The sequence below is a fragment of the Ochotona princeps genome, chromosome X (assembly GCF_030435755.1).
Source record: "Ochotona princeps isolate mOchPri1 chromosome X, mOchPri1.hap1, whole genome shotgun sequence".
Lineage (NCBI taxonomy): Eukaryota > Metazoa > Chordata > Mammalia > Lagomorpha > Ochotonidae > Ochotona > Ochotona princeps.
The window spans coordinates 53,340,041-53,347,878 of record NC_080865.1 but is presented as its reverse complement, the minus strand read 5'-3'; positions in this window follow the sequence as shown (position 1 = coordinate 53,347,878).

Genomic DNA, 7,838 nt, shown 5'->3' with positions numbered 1-7,838 from the left:
CAGGGATGGAACCAGAACCAACCCAGCAATTGGAACCACCAGCTGATTGGGGCAATGGACTGTGCCGGGCCCTGTGCTTGTTAGTATATACAAGAACCTGGTCTGGGAAAACCTCAGACAAAGTTTCTTTGGGGATTTCCCCAATCGAGCTTCTGGACTCAGAACCTTAACCATCAAAAGGCAGAGGACAGAACTAGTCAATCAACCATCTCAGCTATATGTTGGCAGTGAAAAACTGGGCAAACTGAGCAAACGGAGACTCTATGATGGACTATGTCAATCAGTGGATTCTTCAACGACCTCATCATGCTTGGAGTGGTGAGAGTGGCAGCAATTTGCAACTGTTGAACTATCAAACCCACTTGAACAAGACCCTCGGTGTATGCCCCACATCTGGGACCTGGGATGGGTAGGTGGGAGACTGGGTGGGGCTTCTCCCTTAAAATCCCTGTTTGCATCAGATATATTAAGGAGACAATATGGAACGAATTGTCTTGCCCATCTTCCTGTAGCGCTTAAACATTTTTGCCCTAATTATGTCAAGATTGTCAAAAAAATAAATTAAAAAAAAAGAAAAAGAAAAAGAAAAAAAAAAGAATGTCTGTGATTTATATTGCTGTAAATGTAGTTATATAAGCTTTGTTTTATATCTTTGTCAAACCAATGTCTAAGAATATTATATTAATATAGTTTTAATGATCTGTGTTTACTTTATAATTTACAACATATAGATAAAGTGGGCATTTTTCTGTTCAATTATTGTTCATAGCTGTGGTCTATAGTCTCAATAAAATAAGTTTTATATATATATTGCTTTTTACATGTTAAATTTTTAATCAATGATGTATTAAGCCTTTTACAAGAGTATAAACTAGAAATGTTATCTCAAAAATTCTAAAAAAAGGGAAAGGGAGAAGAAAGTGGATGGGAGGGATAAGGAGACAGAGATAGGGAGAATGCCCTTCTGTCCTTAGAGCTGTATCTATAAATCACATTTAACTTGTTAAGCATTGATTGAAAATTTAAATAAAATTGTTTTCCAAAAGCAACTGACATGTTATATGTATAAATGCTAAACTTTTAAAGTGGTAAGGGCAAATATATTTCACTGACTGAACAAATGTATTTCACTCAACAGCTGCCAGAAAGTAAGGACACATCTACTTTCTACCTTGTTCATATCATTCTCAATATTATCTAGCAATGCCAAAGGCCATTAGCAGGCATTTATTAAAGAAATGACTGAAGACATATTTTAAATGCAAGAACAAAATCAGGAAGTATTGCTTCAATGAAACCACAGCTTACTAGCTCACAAGAAAACTAAAAATTACAAAGTGTCTTTAAAGGTTAAATATTAAAACCAAGAACTTATTTTAAACATTTTCTACAGTAATACAAAATGCCATTCATGTTTTCTGAAGCTTTATTAAAATTCCAGATAATTCATTATAAAAGATAATGTAATTAAAATGTCTATACTACCTAAAGTAACCACAGATTCAGTCCAATTGCTATTAAACCATCAATGGCATTCTTCATGAAATTAGAAAAAACAAATCTCTAAATTCACAAAAGACCCAGAGTAGCCAAAGTGATCTTCAAGAAATAAGATGAAGCTGAAGTATTCCCAATACATAATTTGAAAGCATTCTACAAAGTCGTAGTAATGAAAACAGTATGGTAATGACATAAACACTGACTCAATGTTCAGTGGAACACAGAGCTTAGAAATCAACCTGTGTACATACAGCCAGGTGAAGATTGTCAAAATTGTAAAGGTTATTCACTGGAGAAAATGATTATCTCTTCAGTAAATGATGCTAGCAGAAATGGATGTGTATATGAAGAAGAAGTATGTTAGATAACATTTGCTATTTATCAAAATCAATTCAAGATAAATTAAAGACCACAATTTAAGGCATGAGAAAATATTGAGAGAGAAATGTTGTGATGGTAGTGTAGGGAATGACATCTTGGTTGAGACCTACTAAGCACAGACAACAAAGGCAAAACCAGACATGTAGAAAAACCAGAGAAGCACTCCATAGGTGGAGGAGATAACAAACAGAATGGAAAAAAAAAAAAAAGAAAATTGCAAGGCACTTATCCAACAAAGGATATCCAGAATATATCAGCAATTGAAAAATGTCAATAATAAAAAAAAGCCAATCCAGTGAAGAAACAGAGAAAGGACGTCAACAGTTTTTGAAAGAAGAAATAGTAATGGCCAGAATATTTATACGCTATATTTTTGTGTATAAATAAATATATATATATATATATATTACTATAGTGTATAAACATACTGGCCATATATAATATCCACATATATGTATATATAAATATGTGTATATTTATATTTACATGTATCTGTATTTAAATGTATATATGTATACATATGTGTGTGTATAAAAGGCCTAATATTATTAGCCATCAGGGAAATATAAATAATGAACATCAAAAGCAGATTGACACCTCATTTCTGTCAGATTGAGTATCAAAAAAGGAAAGAAAAGAAAAGATAAAGCAAAGTAACAAATGCTGGTAAGGATGTGGAGAAAGGGGAACCCTAGTATACTATTGGTGGAAAAATAAATTAGTGTACTCACGGTGAAAAACGAGATGGAGATTTCTTTAACAAGTAGAAACCCTTGCCATATGAGCTAGCAATCTCATTACTGAATGTATATCTATTTGTGTTGGTTTTTTATCTGAAATACATGAATGCATAGGATCAAAGAGATACCTGCATCATTATGTTTACAGAAGTATCACGCACAATAGCTGAAATATGAATCAGCCAAGATGTCTGTCATCAGATTAATAGATAAATAAAATAAGAACATTTGCTGTATATATGTGCATATGTTTGTGTGTGCATGATGGAATATTATTCATCCATGAAAATAATGAAATAAATCACAGGATTGCAACTGGAGAACAACATGATGATGAAATAAGCCAGATACAGACAGACAGAAACTTCCTTACATGTGGGAGCTGAAATTAAAAATAATGATAATAAATAATAATAAAGATAAATAATGATAATAATGATAATATTGATAATACAGATTTAGAAAATCAAAAACAAAAGCAAAGACAACAATGCCTGTGTGTAGTGATATTGGTGAAAATATAGTTTTGCCAAATTTTGTTTTAAATATTTGGTCAAACAAGTTAAGAATGATATACTACTACAGTGCTAATCACCTGTAACTGGTTACTGTTTTAAAATATGCTGTATATGGCAGGTCTGGCATGGTAGCCTAGTGACTAACGTCCTATCCTTGCACTTGTCAGGATCACATAAGGGAGACAGTTCAAGTCCCGACGACCTTGCTTCCCATCCAATTCATTGCCTGTGACCTGGGAGAGCAGGAGAGGGTAGCCCAAAGCCTTGGGACCCTGCATCCATGTGGGAGAACTGGAAGAGGCCCCTGGCTCCTGCTTTTGGATCAGCTCAGCTCTTGCCATTGTGGCAGCTTGGGGAGTGAATCATCAAATGGAAGATCTTCCTATCTGTCTTTCCTCGTCTCTATGTATCTGACCTATCAATAAAAATAAATAAATCTTCAAAAACTATATTGTGTAAGAGTGAAATGGACATTTTTTTCAATTGATTACATTTTATAGTCCTTGCCTAATTCCAGTTAACTACGCCTTTTTTTACTTGTTGGATTTTGTATTTCACTATTTAACAAATTAAAATGTTCTTCAAAAATAAGTAAATTGGCAAATTTTATTATATATAGCTAACCTGAGAGCAAATCAAACTCACTACAGTGAAATACAAATGATGAAAAAGAAGAAAATATTCGTAAACTGTACATTTGATAAAGTATTAATATCTGGTGTATTCTGCTATTTAAGTATATTTCAAAATTTTAAATTTACAATGGCATATAGTATAGTATCCTATTGTCAAAATATATTTAAAAAATTCATTGGGAGTCCATCTTTTATTTGGATGAGAGATGCCTACCACATTATATCTTCACATGGTGATATGGTAGTCTCTATTACACAGTTCCTCTCGATGACTACAGGTACATGCATGTTTACCTATGTATCTATTGATCCTGTACTTTGCATGAACGATGCTTTGTATCAGAGAGAACACATGATATTTGCTGTTTTAGTATTTGCTTATTTCACTAAGTATAACAGTCTTTAATTGGGACCATTTAGTTGCAAAACGTTGAATTTCATTCTTTTTAATGCCTAAGAAGTTTTCCATAGAGTATATGTACCCCAGTGTCTTTACCTAATCCTCTTTCAATTGGCATCTAAGTCATTTCTACATCTTTGCTGTTATAGATTTTGCTGCTGTAAATATAGAGTTACAGGTCACTTTCTCATATGCAGATTTCATTTCCTTTGGATATATTCCTAGAAGTGGGATAGCTGGGTGATACAACAGACCAATTTTCAGTTTTCTTTGCACTTTCCATATTGACTTCCAAAATGGTTACACTAACCTGCACTCCCACCAGCAGTGAAACAGGGTACATTTCTCCCCACATCCATGCTAGCAAGTGTTGTTAGCAGAGTTCTAAATGTAGGCCAGACTCACTGGAGTTATATGGATCCTCAATGTGGTTTTCATTTGTATTTTTCTGACAGCTAGGGAGCTTGAGCATTTTTTCCTTTTCCTTTCTTCTGCATGTTTCTTCACAGTGTTGTTTATTTTGCTGTCATTGATTTTCTGAAGCTCTTGATGAAAACTATAACATATTTTTTAAAAAGAAACAAGGAAAACATGAAAAGATGGAGAAACCTACCATACTCCTGGCTCAGCAGGATCAAAATAATCAAAATGCCCATAATTACCAAAAGTAATATACAGATTCAGTGCGACTCCAATCAAAATCACAATAATATTCTTCTTGGGAATAGAAAAGGTGATATGAAAGTCCATCTGGAAACACAAGAGTTCAGGAATAGTCAAAACTATGCTGAAAAATAAAAATTAAGCAGGAGGAATTACAATTCCTGACCTCAAGACAATCTTCAGAGCAGTGGTCATCAACACAGTCTTGTACTGTGCAGAAACAGACAAGATCAACGGAACGGAATAAAAATCCCAAAAGAATGCCACACATGTACATCCAACTAATTCGACAAGAGAATTGAAAGTAATCCTGGGCAGGCCTGGCACTGTAGCCTAGTGGCTAAAGTCCTTGCCTTCTATTCGCCAGGATCCCATATGGGCACCGATTCTAATCCCAGCAGCCCGGCTTCCCAACCAGCTCCCTGCTTGTGGCCTAGGAAAGCAGTCGAGGAAGGCCCAAAGCCTTGGGGTCCTGCACCCATGTGGGGGACCCAGAAGAGCTCCTGCCTCCTGGCTTTGGATCGGCGTAGCACTGGCCATTGCAGTCACTTGGGGAGTGAGTCAACAGACGTAAGATCTTCCTTTCTGTCTCTCCTCCTCTGTGTATATCTGACTTTGCAATAAAAAAAAGAATCTGTATATTACTTTTGGTAATTATGGGCAAAAAGTAAAAAGAAAATAATCCTGGGCAAAAGCCTGTGCTCTTCAACAAATACTGTTGGGACCATTGGACAGCAGCCTTTAGACATAAGAAACAGGACCCCCATGTCTCATCATAAGAAAAAATCAGCTGTAAATGAATCAAGAACCTAAATATGCATCCAGAAACCAGCAAGCAGTTAGAAGAAAACATGGAAAGCACTCTTCAAGGCATAGGAATCGAGTAAAAACTTTAAAATCACCCAAAGCACTGCCAGTCAAAGCCAAAATAAACAAATGGGACTACTCAAACTAAGAAGCTTCTGGTACTGCAAAGGAAATGATTAACACAATGAAGAAACAACAAACAGAATGGGAGAAAACCTTTACACACTACACAACTGATCGGGGACTAATATCCACGATTTACAGAATTTGATATGTTAATGAGTTTCTTTGAATTGCCTGGTTAATCATAGAATGTTGAACTTAATTTCACTTTTTTCTGTTATAGTTGACAAATAATTCTATTTAGTATATATTTATAGAATGCATTGTAGCATTTTGATATATGTTTTTGTTATGGAATGACTAAAGTTAATGAACACATCGATTACTTCATATTAGTTGAGTGGCGATTGCATTTATACTTGATCCTCTTGGTAATCTTGAAGTGCACAACGTATCAGCTCATACTTAGCACTGTATGTGATGAATCAGTACAATTCTTCTTGTCTAAAACTTTGTATCTTTTTAGAAACATCTCCTCTTCACCATAATTCTGTTCTCAAGTTGTATGAATTGGGCTTTCTTGAAATTCAGATAAAAGTGGAATAATGCATCTCTTTCTGTGAGATTCATACTGTCATATTTTTTTTTACTACAAATGAGGACTGTTAATATAGGAGGCACTAAAAAAAACCTAGATATTTAGATATAGATATCACACATCTCTGTGTGTGTGTTTCTTACTTTGTGGTTTATGCAAATTTGTCCCAGCACTATTCCATTATAATGTAGCATCATCACAGATAATGTGTGACTGTAAGACTGTTTTCTTTTTTTTAAGATCCATCCATTTTTTTTTATTACAAAGTCAGATATACAGAGAGGAGGAGAGACAGAGAGGAAGATCTTCTGTCCGATGATTCACTCCCCAAGTGACCACAATGGCTGGTGCTGCGCTGATCCGAAACCAGGTACCAGGAACCTCTTCCAGGTCTCCCACGCAGGTACAGGGTCCCAAGGCTTTGGGCCATCCTCAACTGCTTTCCCATGCCACAAGCAGGGAGCTGGATGGGAAGTGGAGCTGCCGGGATTAGAACCAGAGCCCATATGGGATCCCGGCATGTTCAAGGCGAGGACTTTAGCCGCTAGGCCACAGCGCCAGGCCCGCATGACTGTAAGTTAGTTATAGTGATGATATCAATTTTTTGATAATTTATCTTCAAGTAAAATACAATGTTTTTTAATAATCATTACTTTCACAGGTGTTGTATTTACTTCACAATGATTATTAAAAAACATTGTGTTAAAAAAGACAAAAGAACACAACTTAGATGTATGGAAGGAAATTATTTGTATCAAAAAAAGTAACAAGATTTCTTCAAGCATCTACACTAAAAGTCCATTTTAAATTAACAAGCTAATTTACATAAGTTATTTTACTTGAAGATAAATTATCAAAAAATTGATATCATCACTATAACTAACTTACATGATATGAATTCATAATTACATGATAGTCATTGTTCTATATCACCATAAGGTGAAAAAAAGTTAATACAAAGAGGCAAGAAATCTATTTTTTATATTGTAATGATGATTTTAAGAGGTGTGTGTGTGGAATTAGGACTCTTATAAAAAGAGATGTTAGCTGTCCGAAGCAGACAGTTTTGCCATGCACAAATCCTCTTTGTATAGCTACAGGAGCTACTGTCAAATATCACTATGCTATATAAGAAATTCTTCGCAGAGATACTGCAGAAAAATCTAGAGAGGAGCAGGAAATGTATGGCAGTGATCGATAATGCACACGCAGGGAAATTGGGCAGATAATCAAATCTTTTCCTACTCTAATATATTTATCACTATCTCTGTATATTTTTATTTAAAGACTCTGACTAGGTCAATTAATTCCCATTAATTATAAAGTGAGACATGAAAGACAGGTGTGCAAACCGGACAAAAACAAAATTTGTATATTTTGACTTTTGACTGAAGCAAATATTCCTTGATTGTCTTTATGCTAAAAGAACTGCACGGTCCTCCTGCAGGTCACATAGGGACTATTGCTGACAGAGAATATCAAAGATGATGCCTTGGACTTTAAATCTTTTTGTTAAATGGACTCATTGGCTCG